The sequence below is a fragment of the Triturus cristatus genome, chromosome 2_2 (assembly GCF_964204655.1).
Source record: "Triturus cristatus chromosome 2_2, aTriCri1.1, whole genome shotgun sequence".
NCBI classification, from domain to species: domain Eukaryota; kingdom Metazoa; phylum Chordata; class Amphibia; order Caudata; family Salamandridae; genus Triturus; species Triturus cristatus.
Window position 1 is genome coordinate 1200668513 of NC_140582.1, and position 21905 is coordinate 1200690417.

Below are 21905 nucleotides of genomic sequence, written 5' to 3' on the forward strand. Positions count from 1 at the left end.
CCTGCAGCTCCACGCTGCCTATTGCTTAACGTTTCAGCCCCCCCCCCCAAAATGTATTCTAAGCCCACCCCCCCCCCCGAAATTTGGCTTACGTTGCGCCTCTGCAACAAGACAACACGCTCGTAAAACAACTCTCACGCACCTCAAGGGAGATACTACTGCCACTGTGTACCGGGTGGGCAAACGTAAGGGGGGAGTTTACAAGGCTGCACCGCCGCAGGTCTATCACTTTGCCTCGTAAAAAAAACCACGTCCAGCCGGGGAAAAGGGCTTGCGAATCAGACCCGTAGCACAGCTTTCCCAACTGCATTAGCAAGAAACACTCAAACACTGTCGCTGGTGCACCCTGGCGATGCCTGCAACAGTCTGCGCATGCTAGAGTAACTCCACACAACACCTGGAAGGGTTCAAACATCTCGTCGTTTGTTCGGGTGCGAATTGTCTACGGAGTTACTTGGGGGCATATTTTCAAGCCAGGCGAAAAAATTATCGCCGCTTTCGCGGCCCAAAAAAGCCGCAAAAACGGCGATAAAGGGCTTAATAATACGCTCTATGGAATTCCAATTCAAGTCCATGTTATATGTCCAAAACATTTAGCATGGCCTTTAACTTAAATTACATAGAGCATATTATCACGCCTGTCATCGCCGTTTTAGCGGCAGTTTTCCGAGGCTAAAGCGCCGATAATTTACACGCCTGCCTTGTTAATATGCCCCATAGAGCTTTGGTCACATTATAATACCCCTGACTACTGTGAAATGACTCGCACAAAATCTAAAGCTAAGTGTGCTTCCAGGTTTCCTTCTCTTTGCCAGGTAGCTCAGTCGCTGCATGCAGTAACAAGAAAACATTCATAGTTGTGGCAAGGGCATTAGTACACGGTGACTACATACTGGCCGCAATCCACGACGGCCCGTACAAAGGGCAGCTTTGGGGGAGATACATTACCAAAAAAAAACACTGTGAGACTGCAGTAAGTTACACACCACATTCAATTCCACAACATGGCGCTATAAAAGGGGACAGGTGTGTACGGGCCGGGGGGCTGGAATAGGAGGCTCCTACAATCGGGCACTCTTTGCTCACCTGCAACAAATTTTTGAAAATCAATTTTGAGGAGGGACACAGCACAAGCAGTTTCCTTTAACGAAGGGTCACAAGGACAGACCTGCAAACCCTCCCGATTTAAGCGGGAGACTACCGATTTCAAGGCTAGTCTCCCCCTTCACGTTTCAAGCATCCACAAACAAGATTCAGCTGACAGGCCTTGCAATTGTGTAACGTCCGAAATCTTACAGCAAGACTCAGCGTGGAGAGGCAGGGGGCACTAGAAGGGGTGACAAACCAACAAAGCACCATTCCCAAGCAATAGGCCTTTCAAAGACCTGTGAAGTACTCGGTGGCACTGTGTGGGTGCCCGGAAAACTGTTTCAGGCCAGGCTGCCACACATGGGGGGGGGGGTTTGCACCGCCACCTGTTAATTGGGACACCCTCTCTCTGCCTGGCAGTGCACTCCATGAAGAAACAAACGTGCATTTGGTCCGGCAGCAGCACAACTTTAATAGCCCATACATGGCAGTAAGCCGATTCAAGGCAGCATTCTACGGGGGGCAGACACACATTGACGGGGGGATGGGATTGGCCATCCCGGTGCAAGGTTCTCCGCTCACGCACCACCCACCCCCCCTCTCAGAAAAACAATAACATTTTACTCCCTCACCAGAAAAAGGTACACGCACCTTAGATTCAAATCACAACACTCGAACCTCTCCTTCGCAACTGCTGACAAACACATGCTTGCCGGGAAATACAATACTGCCTCAGCAGTCCGCGTCGTGTTTCAAACGCGAACATTTCAGGGGTGAGTACAAACCACTACTTCTAACATTAAAAAAAAAAAAGGAGACAAATTCGACAGAGTCCGGTTGCGCACATCCCAAAACAGTCCAGCTGGTGAGTTCTAGGAAACTTGGAGCCAAAACACACTGAGGGCACCGGGGACTACATTGCCACAACACAAGGGGAGGAAAAAAAAAATACAGAGGTCACGTGTCAGCAGCACACACAAATTGATACAAGCGGGGCCTCTGGCTGCAACGTAAAGCACTACCTGCCGTTAACTGACAAAGTGCCGCTCCTCCCCCTCCTCCCCAAATTCAGTCGTTTGCCAGGACAATAACTCAAGGGGTTCAAATGCGAGGTGCACAATGCACCGCGAATAATAAATCCGCTTTCTTCGTGGGAGGCTTTCAGAAAAACACATTTGGGGACAGGCGCCTTCATTGCAATATTACAGAAAGTGGGCAGGCAGTTTACAGCGTCTCCCATTAAGCCCCAAAGCGAAAGCACGCACAGGGATGTGGTCTGTCGGATTAAAATGCCGAATTTGGTGCAGGAAAACAGGGATAGAGCCTCGAGGTCGCGTCCACAGCCGGTGATTCTGTGCTAATCACTTCATCTCCCCGTGCATAAATGTGTAATGTAAATACGATGATACGTAAAGCGCACAAAAACCTTCGGGTCGAGTGCGCGCTATATAGAAAGATGCAAAATGACCCCCCCCCCCCCCCCCCCCACCCCCAAAAAAAAAAAAAACTGGCGTCACTACAGGTCGGGCAGGATGCATAATGTTTCCAGACTTAAATAGAGCTTTTGGCCCATTTAAATGCCCCGGAGTAGCGTACAATGACTAGCACTACATCTAAAGCAAAGTGTGCATCCAGCTATTCATCTTTTTGCCAGGGTAGCTTCGTGGCTCCATGCGGTAACAAAACTAATTTAAAAGTTATGTGGCCAGGACTTTAAGTCGGATGAAACAAGCATTTGCAATGCAATAGGTCTCGCATTTGCAAAAGTTTAAGCTATTGGCATTGTTCATGACAATGCCTTTTTTAATCTATTTTATAAAACAAACACATAATGGCATTTATTTATCATTTACAAAGCCAATAGCTAGTGTTGCATTATTATTAGCAATGCCAGCTGCTCACACTTTTATAATGCGAGACCTATTGCATTGCAAATGCTTGTTTTTGAATCACTGTTATTCTTTCTGGTGTCACCTTTCTGACTCATTTCTCTATCTTATGTCCAAGTTATTGAACTTCTTGTTTACAAAATTGTAATTTGTTTGGGGACACCTTGTGTCCTCCTTCTGCCAAATGGTTTAGTAAAGCTGTTGTGTCAATGACACAAGTTTCTCTTGTCTTTGATGTCGCCAATAGGTCATCAGTGTACTGAACCAAAACTGAATTTCCTGGCATTACCAATGTCTCTAACCACTTTTTTCAAATCTGATTAAATATCGACGGACTTTCTGTGTACCCTTGAAGACCTCGGCACCATGCCAAAAAACGGTCTTCAAACCGGAAAGCAAAAAGATATTGACTATCCGGGTGCAATAAAATTGAGAAGAATGCATGGCACAAGTCAATCACAGTATACCAATGAGCATCCCATGGTATCTGATAAAGAATCACTGCTGGGTTTGGTACTACAGGACAACAGGGTACCACTATTTTATTGATTTTCCTAAAATCTTGTACTATTTTATATGTTCCACTAGGCTTCTTAAATCCCATGATTGGCGAATTACAAGGACTACTTAATATTTCTTTTAAAATTCCTTGTTCAATCATTTGATCAATTACTTGGGTTACTCCTGCTTTCACTTCAGGGCTCATTTTATATTGTGGGGTGTTTGGGTATATTACACCTTCTTTTACCATAACTTTGATAGGGTCTACCTCAGCCTTTAGACCAATTTCTTTTCCTCTAAAATCCCACACATCAGACTTCACTGTATCTCTTAGCTGATCAGGCAAGTCTCTTTCAGTAAGAAGTAAAAACATCTCATCCACTTCAGTTCCCTGTTTAGCTAGCATCATCTTAAAAGCTACATCTTCATCCGGTGTTTGGAAAGCTACACCATCAGGAGTACAAAAGATGGTGCAATTTATCTTGCACAATAAGTCCCTACCTAATAGGCTTACTGGACTCGAGTCACATACCACAAATCGATGCATGTCTCTGAAATTTCCAATATTTACTTCTATTGGTTTTGTGATTGGGGTCCTAATCTGCTTATTTGAAACTCCTACCACTTGGATAGTTTCTCCCAAGAGGGGTAGGTTTTGGATTTCTGCTGTTCTCACAGTAGAATGGGTAGCATCAGTGTCCACTAGGAAAGTTATATCATTGCCCTCAACCTTCCCATCAATAAATGGACCTGACTGATCTACCGCCAAGGATGCGCCAAGTACACACTCCTCCTCCTCCCTCAGGCACCGTCAATGTGCCATTCCCAATTCATCCGCATCACTCTGCACCCAAAATTGTTGAACGGTTTGTGTATTCTAACCACTTTCTCCGCGGAATCCGGTGTTCACACGGTATCTCTGCACCTGAGCATTTACATTGTTTGGGAAAGGGGCTTGAGACACCTGTAACTGAGGAGTAAATATCTGCTGCTGTTGCTGTTGGTTCACAACCACCCCATTCTGCATCTGTGGATTTAAAATGTGATTTTCCCCATTATTCTGTTGAAGGTTTCTACACTCATTCTTCCAATGCCCAAGCTTTCCACACCCATGACAAGGATATTTCTTTCTCGCTTCTTCTCTACTCATTCTTCCTTTTCCTTTACTTTCATTCAAATTTTGACCAGTCTGATTCTGTCTGTTCATCTGATTATAAATTTGGGAATTTGAACTTGCTTCTTGGTGTTCTGCTATCTTCACTTGTGCCCACATCATTTTCTCCTTTAACTTTTTATGCTTTGCATCAATGTCATCACTGCAGTATTTTGCATACTTCAGAATGTCATCGATCGTCTTGCTTTGCCAATAAAGCATATGCTGCTGAATCATCTGGCTAATCTTTGATCTTAGCCCATAGACATATCTATACACAAAATGTCCCATATCTTTATCACCGTTATTCTCAAATCCACTATACTGTTTAAATACCTGCAGTAACCTTTCGTAATAGGCATCCACTGACTCTTTAGGTTCTTGAGTTGTTCTGTCTATTTTAACCCAACCTGTTTCCTTAGGGGGAATTTTCCCTTTCAGAAACGTAATAACCTGAATGTACTTTTTCATTACTTCCTCTGAAGGTGTTCATGTTCTCGCATCTTTAGGATATTCTTCTGTGGGCCAATTAACTGTAATCTCGCATTCCGTCCACAAATCTGTCCGTACCACTATATCAAACAACCCATCCAAATCTTTCAACAAAACTTTGATACCTTAAGAAATCTCTCCACCTGTTTGTACCATTCAACGGGTTTCTCTCTCAACCTCGGGAAGTCATTTGCAAGAGTAGCGTAACGCAACTTTCAATATCGCAGCCTAGTGCGGAAAAATAACCCCGTGTCAACGTGGAATTCACAACAAGGCGGTAGCATGCGATAGCCACCAGATAACGCGGACAGTGTCCGCAATACAACCAACCCGACGGAGATAAAAACACAAACCACAACACCAGAAAACCTGCGATGAGCCCTTCCGCGATGAGGAAAGCAGGCATAAGCAGCGCGAGGGCAGCAATACTCAAGTACAATGCGTGAACAAGCACAAGAACAGCATACGGAAAATGCCACTGAACAAAATACAGCAACAGCAGAGTACCACAGATGCACCTTGGCCAACTGCAGAGGACAACATGCACACCACAACATTCAAGCACCGTGGAAGGACAAAACTGACAGGCACACCACATGAAAGAGACCAGTGGCAGACAAATCTGTGCCGCTGGGGCGACACACTCACCGTGCAGCATACGCACATAAGCAGAAGTGCACCTCAACATTGACAGCATCCCTGAACAAACAGCAACCCCTCCACAACTGAACACAGGACACACCTGGACCGGCAAATGTGCACAACCAGGCAAATCACATCTGTAACCACAGGGATATGTAACATGACAATGCACAATTCTAAATGTTAACCTGCAAAAATGTTTAATTCGCACATGCAGTGCAATTGGACATCTACTACAGTCCCATGATTGCCACGGACCTACACAGTGTGACGTGCTCAAGAGAAGTAGGTGTCAATGATGTAGTTCCTATGCGTCATTCCTGCCGCAGCTGCAGTAGGATGTAGCCCACCTGCCCCAGCACCATCATCATTGTTCGGTACCTCTGGTACTGGGATCCATGGGGCCCTGGTGCGAAAACAGATGTTGTGCAACACACAACATGCAACGATCATCTTGCACACAACGTCCGGGCTGCACAGGAGCTTCCCACCTGTGCCTCCAGGCACCTGAAACGTGACTTCAACACGCCAAATGTGCGTTTAACGATGCCCCTGGTGCGTATGTGGGCCGCATTGTACTGCCTCTGGGTGGGTGTGTTCGGGTCTCGGAGGGGTATCTTCATCCAAGGGCAGAGTGCATATCCTTGATCACCTGTGACAGTGCAGGGAGAAAAAAATCAATACTTGGTTCGGCAGGATGTGATGGTAGGCCCACGAATCCAGTGATGCCTGTGCTGGCTGTGTGTGGGGTGAGTGTAAGTCAGCCCTCAGGGAGTAGCCCCGGATGACCATGGAGTGGTGTTGTCGTGTCTGGTAGGTGGTCGTGTAGTCTGACCTGTCGAATGTGGTTTGTTCACGTGTGCATCCCCACTTATGTGCTTTGTGCGTTGGTGGCTGTGGGATGTGTGGTGTGTTGATTTGGTACTTACCAACGAGCAGTCCAGTACCATATGTGCTATCCTGGAAGTGCTGGTTGATGATGGACTGTCGGAAGATGAAGGAATCGTGCACACTGCCCGGGTAGTTTGCGACGACATTGGTGAAGAGTCCCCGGTGGTCCACTATTGTCTGCACATTGATGGAATGCGTGTGCTTTCTGTTGCGGTAGTGGTGTGCAGTATCCTCAGGGGGCACAAGTGGAACATGTGTGCAGTCAATTGCCCCCAACATGGCCGGGATTCCGGCTATGGCGTAGAAGTTTTGCTTGGCCTCCAGCTATTCCTGCGCAGTGTTGGGAAAGTGAAGGTACTGAGGTATGAAGCTGAGGATGGCATCCAGGACAGGTGTGATGAACTCTGATAGGGCTGTCTGTGAGACCCCTCTGACTCTGGCAGTTGCTGGTTGGAAAGTACCAGAGGCCAACAGGTGCAGCACAGCCAGCAGCTTTGTCTGAGGTGGGATGTTGGTCCTCCGCTGTGTTGGTACCGTTAGCCTGTGGGCGATGTGGGTCAGGATGTGGAGAATGGTTGTCCTTTTGAGCCTGTAGTGGGCAATGACTTTCGGGGGCGTTAGATCTGTGAGAGTGGTGCATTTTTGGTAGGTCCGCTGTCTTACTCTATGCTGTCTCTGTGGTGGTCCGGGGGGGCGGTCCGCGTCCTGGGGGTGGTGACGGTCCAGGGGGTGGTGGCGGTGGGTGTTGTGGCCCTGTTGGGGCTCCGAGCTGCATGATGAGTAGCTCCATGGTGTAATTTGTTCTTCGGGTATGGCTGTGTGCGGGGCTCCATTGCCTACTGCAGGTAGGCATCCGTCTTTACACCTTCTTGAGGCAGGTGTTAAATACCTGCGTCCACCATGACTTATCAGCAGTTTTTGGTTTGCTTTGCAGTTCTGGCAGTTTGTTGTGAAAGTGGTGTTGTTTTTTCATTTGTTTTGCACGGGTGCGCCTACTCTGCATCCCATTAGAGTTAGCTGGTGGTGTCCGCCGTGGTGTTAGATTTTGGGTCAGTTATTGCGGGAATACTGGCGATGTTTGTGGTTTGCACATGCTTGTGAATGGTGTGTTATATTTATCTTCACTTTTGTTGCGTTAAGGTGGAGATAAATCGGAGATAAGTCCTTGTGAATATGCCCCAAAATATCCTATTTGCTCCATGGAACATGAACATATCCACCAAGTGGAACTTCTCTCATCGGACACATCTTTTCAACCTGTTCCACTTCTCTCATCGGAAATACAGATAACTCCTTAGCAATCGCCTCCTGTCTTTTCTTAGTCCATCAACTTCTCCAACGATCTACATCTCCCCATTTCTTTGAAAGGTGTATCAATTCCTTTATTTGCAATCTCCTTCCTGACACATTCAAGCTTTCTAAATCCTTTTCAGTAAATTGATTCTGCTCTATAGTGCTTCTGCAGTATTTTTGAATTTTCTATATCTATTGAAAATTCTCAGGCCACTTCCGCTATTTTCTCATGAAAATTCTTTGCCCTCCAGGTTATACTCTTACATAGGAATAACAACTCTTCATCTTCATAAGAACCCAATCTATCAAGACCTATTGTACCAATGATCATTTCTTCCAAGTCCACCCTTAACTTACTTACATCTATTGTTTTGGGTTTCTTCATTTCTAATACTTATGCCCATTCCTTTAGATCTTACGGAGAAAATCCAGCGGAACCCCCTACCACTGGAGTGACAGTTGGTACTTTTCTTTTCACAATTGTGGGTGAAATTCTTTTTGGGGTTTCTGTCACAGCCTCGATATTTGGGAAATCCATTAATGAAACATTCGACTCACACTCACTAATTTGATCGTCTATCATAACTATCTCCTTTCTGGCCCTATTCTGCAAAGATGCTGCAGTTTGAGATTTTGGTATATCTCATTTGTCTTCACACAATGGAATCACAGGACCAATTGTTACTGGTATTGTCAATGCTTCCGCATTTAATCCTAACTCATTTATCTTCTGAATTATCTTCTCTTTAGTTTTGTTCAATGCATCCCTTTCTTTTTCTTGCAAAGCTCATATAACTGTTGGATCATATAGGACATGTGGAACCCATGGGGTTCCCATCATGGGAGCACTTGAAGTGGTATCTCTACACTTTCCTGATAAGGCGGAGGTCTCTTTATCAAGATGTCCTCTAACAACGAATCATCAGATTCATTATACCCTATCCCTGTCGTACCCATGTATTTTGTTTTCTCCTTGCATTTACTCCCTTCTTGATCATCAGCCACTAATACTGGATATAAACCATCGGTTACTACAGCCCTTCTCCGTCTTTTCATCTGATCTCCTTGAGTGTGAAATGGGTATCTAGGCAAAAATCCTCTATTGATTCTCATATCTCCTCTAGATTTCTCGAGATCAAATGCCTCAACTTCCCATTCTTCCAAAGCCTCATACTGTGTTAACCTAGTATTTGGTTCCAATGAATTCATCCTGTTTCTCAAATTCTGAAGAACTCTGGGGCATATCAGCAACGAGGCGATAAAAAATTATCGGTGCTTTTACGTCCGTTTTCGGGCGAAAAGCGGCGATAATTTTATCGCCTAATCAGCAAGCTCACGCTATTGCGTGAAACCTTGCATTAGCGCCTGAATTCTGAACGCCCAGTTTTGCATCTCTAATGAGATGCAAAGTGGGCGTTCCTGCCCTGACATGAGTGGAGAAATGTCGCTAAGCGACATTTCTCCAGTCATCAAGCCCCACGCTATGAAGCATAGCGGCAAGGAAAGTAGCGATAAAAGTAGCGATAACCCCTGTTATCGCTACTTTCCTTACGCCTGCTTCAGGACTGACTTAGCCATGATATCTTATGAAAGGTGGATATCATGGCTAAGTTTGCCTTGCCCTATCATCAAGCTAACGCCAAACTTCGTGAGATTATCGCTGGGTTTGGCAGTTAGCGCTAGGATTTTTTATCGTTTTTGAGATAAGCGTTGCTAATAGCACGCTATCTCAGCGATAAAAATCCACATTAGCCGGCGATAATTATCCTAGCGCTAAGTGCACTTAGCGACAATTATCGCCCGTCCTAGATGATATGCTCCTCTTACATTAAATGTACCATGTTCTGGAAAAGCTAAAACCCCATCGGGGCACATCAGCAACAACTGGCGATAATTATCGCTAAGCGCACTTAGCGCTAGGATAAATATCGCCGGCTAGCGTGGATTTTTATCGCTGAGATAGCGTGCTATTAGCAACGCTTATCTCAAAAGCGATACAAATCCTCACGCTAACTGCCAAACGTGAGATTATCGCTGGAAACCCAGCGATAATCTCACGAAGTTTGGCGTTAGCTTGATGATAGGGCAAGGCAAACTTAGCCATGATATCCACCTTCCATAGGATATCATGGCTAAGTCAGTCCTGAAGCAGGCGTAAGGAAAGTAGCGACAACAGGGGTTATCGCTACTTTTCTTGCCGCTATGCTTCATAGCGTGGGGCTTGATGATAGGAGAATGTTGTTTAGCGACATTTCTCCAGACATGTCAGGGCAGGAACGCCCACTTTGCATCTCATTAGAGATGCAAAGCTGGGCGTTCAGAATTCAGGCGCTAAAGCGATAATCCCACAAAGTTTGGCGATAGCTTGCTGATAGGGCCTCACATACTTAGCCATGATATCCACCTTCCATAGGATATCATGGCTAAGTCAGAAACTGAGGAGAGACTATCCCTAAGCTGAAGTGCTGCTTGGGGGATTGGCCTGCAGTGGTTTGCCCGACTGCCAAAGGAAGGAGAAGAGACCAGGGGGCATATTAACAAGCCAGGCGATAAAATTATCGGCGCCTTAGCGGCAGAAAACTGCCGCTAGAGCGGCGATAACGGGCTTGATAATATGCGGCAGAGAATTCCAATTGAAGCCCATGTTAGACTCCTTCACATTCAACATGGGCTTCAATTGGAATTCCATAGAGCATATTATCAAGCCCATTATCGCCGTTTTAGTGGCAGTTTTCTGCCGCTAAAGCGGCGATAATTTTATCGCCTGGCTTGTTAATATGCCCCTTTGTGTGCTTATTTCAACTTGTAAGGATCTCCAAGGGCTTGGAACAGAGCTTGCCTCCTGCTGAAGTCTCATGAACAACAGACTTCAACGCCCAGCTCCCCAGAGTTCTTTGGAAGTGCCTGCTGCTGTTTTGGGGCTTCTGAGGGACTGCGTGTCGCAAGGAGCTGGAAGCGCGACTCAACGAAGCTGAAGCGTGTCGCCGTCGCTGCTGCTGCCGTCGCACTTCTGAACAAGGGTGTCGCTGCTGGAGTTGCCGCACTGCACCGCATTGAGAGAAGCATCTCGCAACGAAGAGGAAGCGTGTCGCCGTCGCTGCTGCCTGCAGTCGCACTTCTGAACAAGGGTGTTGCCGCTGGAGTTGTCGCCCTGCACCGCATCGAGAGAAGAGTCTTGCATCCCCGAGAACCGCACCGCCATCGGAGCTGCTGCCGTCGCATTTCTGAACAAGGATGTCGCCACTGTAGTTGTCGCATCGTGCGGAAGCTTCACGCATCGTGGGAGAAGAGTGTCGCGGTTGGAGCTATTGCCGTTGCACTTCTGAACAAGGGTGTCGCCGCTGCAGTCCACGCATCGAACCGAGAACTTCTCGCATCCCCGGAGAAGCGTGCCGCATCTGGAAGATCTTCACGTCTTTATTTCTTTGCACCAGAACTTTGCCGCATTTCCATCGCTGCGACATTGCTTGTCGTGGAAGCGCAACGCATCGTAAGGTACATTGACGCAAAGTGTTGCATCTTAAGAACTGAACTGAACTAAGCTAAAAACTACCATCTTAAAAGTAATAGTGTTGCTCATTGATCGGCTAGGGGCTTCACGGTATCTCAGCACGTTTGATTTAACGTCTGGGTACTGGCAGATCGCCTTGACTGATGGGGCAAAGGAGAGGTCAGCATTCTCCACAACAGATGGGCATTTCCAGTTCAGGGTTATGCCCTTTGGGATGAAGAATGCCCATGCCACCTTCCAGAGGTTGGTCAACCAGGTGTTGGTTGGACTGGATGAGTTTAGTGCCGCCTACCTGGATGACATCGCACTGTTCAGCGCCAGTTGGGAAGAATATCTGCACCACCTCTGGGAAGTGTTGTTGGTGCTGAGGAAGGCAGACCTCACGATCAAGGCGAGTAAGTGCCAGATCGGGCAGGGTTCCGTGGTGTACTTGGGACACCAAGTTGGGAGAGGCCAGGTGGCACCACTACAGCCCAAGATTGAAACCATCCTAGCTTGGGAACCCCCCAAAACCCAGACAGAGGTGAGAGCCTTTTTAGGACTCACCGGGTACTACAGGAGGTTTGTCAAGGGGTATGGCAACATTGTTGAACCCTTGACAGAGCTGACTTCCAGGAAGCAGCCCAAGAAAGTGATTTGGACTGACACCTGTCAGAAAGCTTTTGAAGCCCTGAAAGCTGCCATGTGCACGGCGCCCGTGCTCCTGGCACCCAACTTCTCCAAAGAGTTTACCGTTCAGACAGACGCTTCAGAGCATGGTGTGGGGGCTGTTTTGTCACAGATGAATGAGGAGGGCCTAGATCAACCTGTAGCCTTCATCAGTAGGAGGCTACTTCCACGGGAACAGAGGTGGAGTGATATTGAGCGTGAGGCATTTGCTGTGGTCTGGGCACTGAAAAAGCTGAGACCCTACCTGTTTGGGACTCACTTCCGGGTTCAGACAGACCACCGGCCCCTCAGATGGTTAATGCAGATGAGGGGCGAGAATCCAAAGCTGTTGAGGTGGTCCATTTCCCTACAGGGTAGGGACTTTACGGTGGAACACCGCCCTGGTACAGAACACGCCAACGCTGATGGTCTGTCCAGATTTTTCCTCCTTAGTGATGAGAACTCCCAGAAGGTAGGGTATTTCTCCCCACATTTCAGCTGGAGGGGACACGTGTTAGACCTGGCACCATTGACGTGAGTCTCCCTTCCATTTTTTTGCTGTTACCTCATGTGTTTTTGCTGGTTTTAGACGCTTTGGGCACTGTGTCACTGCTGTCCAGTGCCACAGTGCAAGTGCTCCCAATTGTAAGTGAATGTATGATTTGTGATTCCATGATTGACTGATTTGGTTTACTTGTCAGACCCTAGTATAGTGCACTGAGTGTGCCCAGGGCTTGTAAATCCAAATGCTGCTGGTGGGCTTGCAGCACTGGTGGTGCCACCCACAGAAGCAGCCCTGTAAAATGTGTCTAAGGTCTGCCATTGCAGAGCCTGCGTGCAGTCTGGTACTGTCATGCTGACTGGGCAAGTGCACCCACTTGCCAGTCCCTAAACCTTCCCTTTTCTTCATTGCAGACACTCCATGGTAGGCCCAAGGACAGGGTGCATTGTAAGTATAAGGTAGGACATGCCCTGATGTGTGTGGCATGTCCTAATAGTGAATTACAGCCATTTTCGTTTATCACTATTGCAAGGCTACCTGTTCTCCATAGGCCAGAATGGGCTGTTATATTATTACATGTTTATAATCCTAACTGACTCATGGTAGAAATTCGGGTTTAGTATGCCTGAACTCAGAATGATAACATACATCTTTTAGTGAAGGTGGTTTTAACATTCTGTGTTTGAAAATACCACTTTTAGAAAGTAGGTAGTTTCTTGCCTAACCTTTCAAGCCTGCCTCTGCTAGGTTGTGTATTCCTTTGTCTGGTTTCTGTGAGTGACAGGGCTGGGGGATTCCAAGAGACAGGATGAGTCAGCCCAGTGGTGAATAGAGAAATCTGCATCTAGATAGGAGGGAGGGCTTACACCTGAACCTTGAATAGGGCTGTGCCTGCCTTCCACAATGCAAGCTCCACCTCCTGTGGGGCGTCTGATGTTTCTGCCCTGCACTGTGAAAGGAAAGGAGAAGTCTGGTAAACAGAGTGCTCAGGAACTGGTTTGGACTGGGCAAAGGCCCCTCTGCCCTCAGAGGACAAAGGATTTTGGGGTATAAGTAGTGGGACCCTGATCCCAAGAAATTAGATCACTTTTGGAACAAAAAGAAACTTTAACTGAGGAGCGGAACCTGAAGAAACTGAGGAGAGACTATCCCTAAGCTGAAGTGCTGCTTGGGGGATTGGCCTGCAGTGGTTTGCCTGACTGTCAAAGTAAGGAGAAGAGACTTTGTGTGCTTATTTCAACTTGTAAGTATCTCCAAGGGCTTGGAACAGAGCTTGCCTCCTGCTGAAGTCTCATGGACAACAGACTTCAACCCCCAGCTCCCCAGAGTTCTTTGGAAGTGCCTGCTGCTGTTTTGGGCCTTCTGAGGGACTGCGTGTTGGAAGGAGCTGGAAGCACGACTCAACTAAGCTGAAGCGTGTCACAGTCGCTGCTGCTGCCGTCGCACTTATGAACAAGGGTGTCGCCGCTGGAGTTGTCGCACTGCACCGCATTGAGAGAAGAGTCTCGCAACGAGGAAGAAGCGTGTCACCGTCGCTGTTGCTGCCAACGCACTTCTGAACAAGGGTGTCGCCGCTGGAACTGTCGCATTGCACTGCATTGGAGAAAGCGCCTCGCATCCCCGAGAAGCGCGCCGCCGTCGGAACTGCTGCCGTCGCATTTCTGAACAAGGATGTCGCCGCTGTAGTTGTCACATCGTGCGGAAGCTTCACGCATCGTGGGAGAAGAGTGGAGCGGTTGCCGTCACAATTCTGAACAAGGGTGTCACCGCTGCAGTCCACGCATCGAACCGATTACTTCTCGCATCCCCGGAGAAGCGTGCCGCATCTGGAAGATCTTCACGTCTTTATTTCTTTGCACCAGAGCTTTGCCGCATTTCCATCGCTGCGACATTGCTTGTCGTGGAAGCGCAACGCATCGTAAGGTACATTGACGCAAAGTGTCACATCTTAAGAACTGAACTGAACTAAGCTAAAAACTACCATCTTAAAAGTAATAGTAATGTGTATTTTTGTCGTTTATGGTCTTGTGGTAAATCTATATAAATTATATGTATTTTTTATATAAAACCTGTGTGGTGTCCATTTGTAGTGTTGTCACTGGATTACTGTATGTGGTCACAAATGCTTTACGCACTGCCTCTGAGATAAGCCTGTCTGCTCGTGCCAAGCTACCAAGGGGATGAGCAGGGGTTCTTGTAGGAGTGTACCCCCTTACCCTAACTAGAGGCAAGGGTCCCTATTTGTCACAAGTACCTACCTGTGCCAACAAGAGACCCCCAAATCTAACACCGGTGTATTAGGAAGTGGCATAAGAATGACCTCCCTAGTTATTATGCGTTTATCCTTCTTTTTTTTTTTTTTTTTTTTTTAAACCTTTATTTGTGCATATTAAAAGAACAAATACGGGCCTACAACCGTCAGGCCGGCCACGGTGCGGTTAAGCACTGGTACAAACATTACATCCCCTGTGCATCAACGGTCAAGATTAGCAACGAGTCATGAGGTATACATTGGAGAGATCCTTGACACCAGGGGAAGGAGAAGTGAAGGTTAATTTTAAGGTTTTCAAAATAATTTTATCAGGGAAAAAATCAGTAAAGAATAAGAACCAAGGAGATTCGAGTCCGCAAGATAGCTTCACCACACGGGAGAGCAGCAGCATCATTAAAACGGTCATGGAAGGAAAATCTCCGGCAGTGAGGCGATGCAGTTATATACCAGGATAGTCACATGAGGAAATATGCACCCCTCCAGAGCCGCCCCCACTCAATCCACCCCACACCCGGACCCCGAATCGAAACAAGTATAGCGCAGAAACATAAAAGAAAAAGGCCCATAGAACTAAGTAGAAACAGTGAATTACCCCCCCACCCTACACCAATGCGGAGGCTACGGCCTGCCCCCTCCCCAGCATAGTGCCTGTCGCCCAATGAACCCGAAATATAGACAAGAGAGAAAGTAGGAATAGAGTAAAGAAAAATAAGAGAACAGAGAGGTAAGTGGGGAGGAGCCTACGGTACCCCAGAGCGCCCGAAACCATCGGCCAGCTATGGCCTCCACACACTGAGAACCCACTACGCCAAAAGCGGTCGTGTGAAGATAACGTGTCACAACAATTGAAATGAAGGCGGACAAACCGCGACGAGTGCGCACAACATATGCAAACAGTTCCAGTCCCAGTCCAGCCCATCCGTGAAGCCATGGCGATATAAATCAGTTTAGCCCTGGCCCGATCGCGGGCTTAAGATTACACCAGCCCCTACATGAAGGCCCCGCACCCCGTGCAAACAAAGACAATATGGCCGCTTGGGAGAAGATGGTGGAGTAGAGTCACAAAATGGCCGCCGACCATCTATTGAGGTCCCCTTGTGCACCACATAAAGTCCAAACCTGGCATGTAAAGTACAGGAGTTCCACAGAAAAGAAGCAGTAGGCCACCGTGAACGGTTCCTCGAGGACGTCAGGTGTCGCTCTGCTGGATACTCTTGCGGGCACGGTGAAGCAGGCAACAACGAAGCAGGCAGCAATGAACGGGGAGACAAAGTATCCGCAATTGACCTGGAGAGCGATTGATCCTGGGTGCCGGTAAAGCCAGAGGCAGGCACCAGTGTAGCACGATCATCAACAGCCATTGCGTCCCCGCAAGAGGACAAAAGCACTGGCAGACCCACGCCTTGTTGATGACAAACGGGGCGCTCACGACCCGCAGCCGACAGTATGGAGTCAAACCGCTCACTCAGCGCTTGCAAGCCAAGACACATTTGTAGACGAAAGTCCCGCAGGGCAGCCAGAACGGAGCCGCATGTCAGCGGAGGCTGCTCCCCCACATCGGTAGCAATCCGGGACGGCACTGTGGAGCTGGTGTCTGGTAGAGGGAGGGCGAAGCGGGCAGCGGGCGAGACCGGAGTAGCATCCCCCAGCCGCGAGCAGGCAATCATCGCCATGTTTTACCGCAGAACGGTACGGTGGCCAGGGGGGGGGGGTCGTAGCAAGGAGGCAATTCCCCTCAGGTCTGCGCCGCAACAGGGAAAAGCCAACAATCGCTGCCCTTCCCTCGGGTTCTCTTTGCAGCCGACTAGGCAATAGAAGAAGGGGGTCTGCAGCCTCCCACAGCGCGGTCCACGGAACGGGGCAGGAGACCCGCCGCACCGGGGCTTACCCTGTAGCTCCAGCCCATCAGGTGCGGGGTGCAGGAGGTGTCTGGGCGTCCCTCCCCCGGCTCGTCCGGCGACAGTCCGTGGTGTGAGGTGGGACCGGGACCGTGGGGCTCAGGTTTACGCTAGCGGGTCCGGTAACTGCGGAGCTTCCAGGGGGCCGGCCAAGGCCACAATAGAGCAGGGGTCCAGTGCGGAGAACAAAAGCACCAAGAACTCCGGCGTCCGGGCGGGCTAAGACTCCGGGAAAGCGGCGGCGCGGTCAGCGCGTCGTCGCACACGTTGCACCTCGAAAATCGGCGAGGATAGGAAGCAGGATGATAGTCCGAGGCCAAGGGCCGACGGAGCCGGGCGCTCAAGCGTCTGCTCCGGTCGCCATCTTGGCTCCTCCCCCGCGTTTATCCTTCTTAAACAAATTCTTAATCTTATTAATCAACTTCATTTTTCTTTGTTCTCTTACTTTATTCACTTGTCAAATTCGAAAGACTCTTCCGTATTTCACTAAACCTATTATTCAACACTCGTCGAATGCCTGCGCGACTCACACCAATAAACCAATCGGAGCTCACTACGTATTTTCTTCTTCACCCAATACCAACACTCTACTGGTCTATTGACCAAACAGACCTTTCAACACACCCTTTTGTCTGACCAATGCCAGCGCGGTTCTTGTGACGTCAGTATTACTCCTTCCACTGACCCTACCTTTACAATCTGCAGTTTTCCCACGCCCGCTGCTTCAACCAATACCAGCACGGCTTGTGACGTCAGTACAGCTCCTGCTACTGACCCTCCCTTCGCAAGGTAATCCAACAATGTCTGTTTTGTCTTTCGTTATAAAATGTTAGTAAAAACATAAAAACAGTGCTACGCTGTCTGCTCCACTAAACCAAGATAGTTTCTTCACTTGCTACAAAGAGAAAATTCCTTTCTGTTACTATGAGCAAAAACCCCTGTTTACTCTTTACTCAATCTCGGGGAGGACCTGTTACTCCTCTAGGGATACTCCTCTTTTGGGTAAGGCCAAAGTTTCACAGGTGGGCCCTCTGCTGTCACTCACACTCTACTTTTATAAGACATAGGGGCATATTATCAAGAAACGGCGTTAGAATTATCGTCACTTTAGCGGCAGAAACCTGCCGCCAAAGCGGCGATAATGGGCTTGATAATATGCCCTTAAGAATTCCCATAGAAGCCCATGTTCTGGTGTCAACATGGGCTTCTATTGGAATTCTCTGCGGCATATTATCAAGCCCATTATCACCTCTTTAGCGGCAGTTTTCTGTCGCTAAAGCGGCGATAATGTCAGGAATCAACCTCTTTCCTCAGGGTCTGACGCGAAGGCACAATGGCCCACCTCTCGATAGCTTCAACTCTGTTTTTAAATGAGACAGAGTATTGAAGTGATCAAGCGGGGGGAAGGGAAAATGGGATGGGAACAGCTGGGAAGGAGATCTGAAAAGGAAAAGGTTAAATTCGCAAACAAATGTATTTTGTCAATAACGTTTTATGCACTTCAATGCATTGTAACACACTCATACATAAAAATAAAATGTAGGCATTATTAAGTTTTGTGAGAAACCTTGTCGCCTTTCTGTTAGAGCAATATTAGTATAGAAACAGTACTCAACTGAATTGCCCAAAGATCCTAATGAATAGAATATTACTTCAAATGACTGGCTAAATCTTGTTTTAATAATGCCTTGAATAACCTTTTACTAAAGGTATACTACCTTCGTAATAATGTCCCTAAAACAAATCACATATGCCTGAAATACTATGTGCGGAATTTTTTTTTATGACTGAGTAAAAGAAACTCCTAAATATGAACTCACGTTATTTATGCAAATGAGGAAAAAACGATTGTGAAATGATCGTAATGCAGACTGTATGCAAATGAGGAAAAAACTTTCGTGAAATGATCGTACTGCAGACTGACTAAGACTTGACAAATAAATATCTCCTACCTTCAGAGTAACGACCTACTCTGTACCATTGTGAGGAGAATCTTACATGAAGAGCAAAACTCTGCGGGAGCCGGCAGGAATATATGCTGAATGAGCGTGGCACTAACAAGTGCTGGAATACCGGGAAGCAAACTCGCGCCGAACCGGCGAAATTCACAAAGGAGTTCAAAGAGCCAACACAGACGTCATTGTGAGAAGTTGGCCTGGTATATGATGTTCACTAATTAAAGTGACCACCTTGTACCATGCCAAGCAACCCTTATGGTGTGGTTGTAAGTCAACCTTTTCGGACCAGCTGCCCTAGTGGTAGCGTAGGCTAAGCAGTCTTGTAGGCTAAACTTGTTTAGGCATGTTAAGCAAGCTGTTTCACCATATGCAACCCCCCTTTATACCAATGAAAGGACACCACACAGATATATATTCAAAATATATATGTATTTATTACTCAAAGTATCCCCTAGACTCTTTATGAGCACAGGAGCACAAATCGTTAAACAAGAAAGTATCACAATATACGAAAGTTGCACTTTATATGGATAGGCCCTGGTGGCCGCTCAAACCATATACTAAAATAGTGGTATAAGTACCACGAACAGGAAAGGGAGAAGGCCTAGGGCCTCTAGAATCGCTGGACCTACAAGGAGCTAACTTTAGTTAGTGACCAGGAGGTCCACGGGTCGCGTGTGCAGTGAGGAAAGTTACACGCGGGCGCCCATAGGTTTTCAATGGGTGCGTTATTGTTCAAAAGTTACTGCTAGAAGGGTCTTCTGGTTGGACTACGAACTCAAGACTTCAAACCTAGACATTAGAGATGTTACTCTACACTTGTGCACCGGAGTGCCAGCTTTACCTCACCCACAGGAAGCGGGTGCATAGGGCTCAAAGTGCGTCGGGTTTCGTCTATCTGTTCAATGTAGCCTGACGACAAAGATGCTGCAGGCGGTCGGTCCAGAAGAGATGCGGTGGATCCAAGGATGGATCGGAAGTGTAGAAGACCTGAAAGCAGAGGGGACAATGTTCACAGTCACTAGCCAGTGACCGGCGTGGCACCAGGTAGGTACCAGGCGATGTCGGGTGCAAACAGATGGAGAGATGAAGCTTGTCTCCACAGCCACGTGATCCCTGAAGGTCGACGATGTCCAGGAGTCGGTTCACGAGCTGTCCCACGCAGGCTCTCGCTGTCGGCGGTGTCGGCAACTCAGAAGAAGCAAACAAGCCTTAGCAAAAGCAGGAGTCGTAGAAAGTAAAGAAAGCTTGTAGCTCTGGCCAGCAAGGTCAGAGGGGCTGCTCCTTTGGAGGGCAGCAGGGGCTAGTCTGGGGCAACCAGACCAGCATCGTAGTTTTCAAAAAGGATCGCCAAGATGGCCACTAGCCAACGGGCCAGGGACCGGGTAGGCGCGTCGAGTCGCAAAGTGCAGAGGGGCCCCACGCCGATCGTGGAGATGCTGGAGGGCTCACCTTTGGTGCAGATGCTGCTCGGATGTTGGGCTTCTCAGGACCCAAAGCACAACTCGGAGGGAGCCTCTGTTGTCGCGCTTGCAGCTTGTCGAGTGTCTTCCAAGATGGCTGGTTCCACGTGTCTCGGTGCCTCCACGGGTTCCTTCTTTGCAGGGACTGTGGATCGGGCGGTGAGAGGTCTGGAGGTCCAGTTCTTGTCGGTCTCTGGGCTCGGGCTCCGGCGGGAGGCGGCGGCAAAGCAGACGTCGATTCGCTGGTTGGTGCTTGCGTTAGCAAGGTGGTCACTCCCTGACCATAGGGGAGATTTCCTTCAGTCTTCTGTGCAGCAGAACGTCGAAGTTCCCGTCTTCTTCTTAGTGTTAAGTGTCTTTGGACACAGCTCCTACCTTTAAGCGGATTCTAGGGGCCGGACTACCTGCTAGGTCCCTCCCTAAGGGTGGGACCAGGAAGGGGGGTGGTTACGCCCCCAATCCTTTGTCCAGCTCGCCCCAGGTCTGGGGCTGGTGTGCCCCAGGACCGGATTGAACTGGCATATGCACCGAGGCTCCTTGTGAGCCTCAGGCATGTCTGTTTCTTTTCAAGCCCTACCTGACCAATACACAAAATCCTGTCTGGGGTGGTGCTCGCACCTCCCCTGGCAGGAAACCCTTTGTCCACATCTCCCAAGCTGGAAGGACTCCCAGCAGCAGGAGGGCAGACTTGTGTCTGTGGTGGCAGCGTCCATTTTGTGGAGCTGAGGCTATGTCTGATTTTACCCGGGTTTCAGGTTCCGTACATGTCGTGTCCCTCTAGAAGGGTGGAATGCTAACCCCATCGCCAGAATTGGCGAGGGGTTAGTATTCCAATTCGTATGACACCTTACTCGACATGTTTTGATAAAGCCAAACCAAAGATAGCATTTAACCGCGAGGTTCATAATGCACTTAAGAGTATATGGTATGGCGATATCTGGAAACGGTAGAAGGAAGTTGTTCCGACTACTGCAGACAGGCTCAGCTCATGCCAGAGCACCATCTCACATAAAACCAAGCACTCCGCCTTCAGGATTGTTAAGGCCTGCCATAAGAGTGACTTACAGGTTAACATGTGTCCCATTTAAGGTTAGGTATAGGTATACTACACCCAAGTAAGAGGTGGTTACACCAACTTACCCCAGCTGAGTGATCAGCCAGTTGTGTCAAATTGCTAGGCCAGGCCAGGAGTGGCACAATACATGCTTCAGCCCCTGGTAGGCCTCAGATACACCAATGCCCTGGGTACCTAGTGTACACTGGTACAGGGGCTAACAGGGTGATCCAATTCCAATTGGTCATGCACCTAAAGTGCATGGTGTCAATTTAGTAGAGAGAACAGCAGGCTGGGGGTCTGATTAGCAGGCCCACAGCCTCAATATGTCAAAAACCAGTGAAGCAAAAAGCAAACATTTTGGGGTGACCATAGGATAGCAGACCCTACTCTCCTACACAACCCCCCCCAAACGCAGGGACATTAAATTAACCTTGACCAGTTGTGTCTTCATGTCCTAAGTGGAAGTACCTGGAGAGACCATCTGCATCCCCATGGTCAGTACCTGGCCGGTGCTCCACTGTAAAGTCCATCCCCTGTAGGGAAATAGACCACCTAAGCAGTTTGGGGTTTTCACCCTTCATCTGATTTAGCCACAAGAGGGGCTTATGGTCGGTCTGAATCTTGAAGTGAGTGCCAAATAAGTATG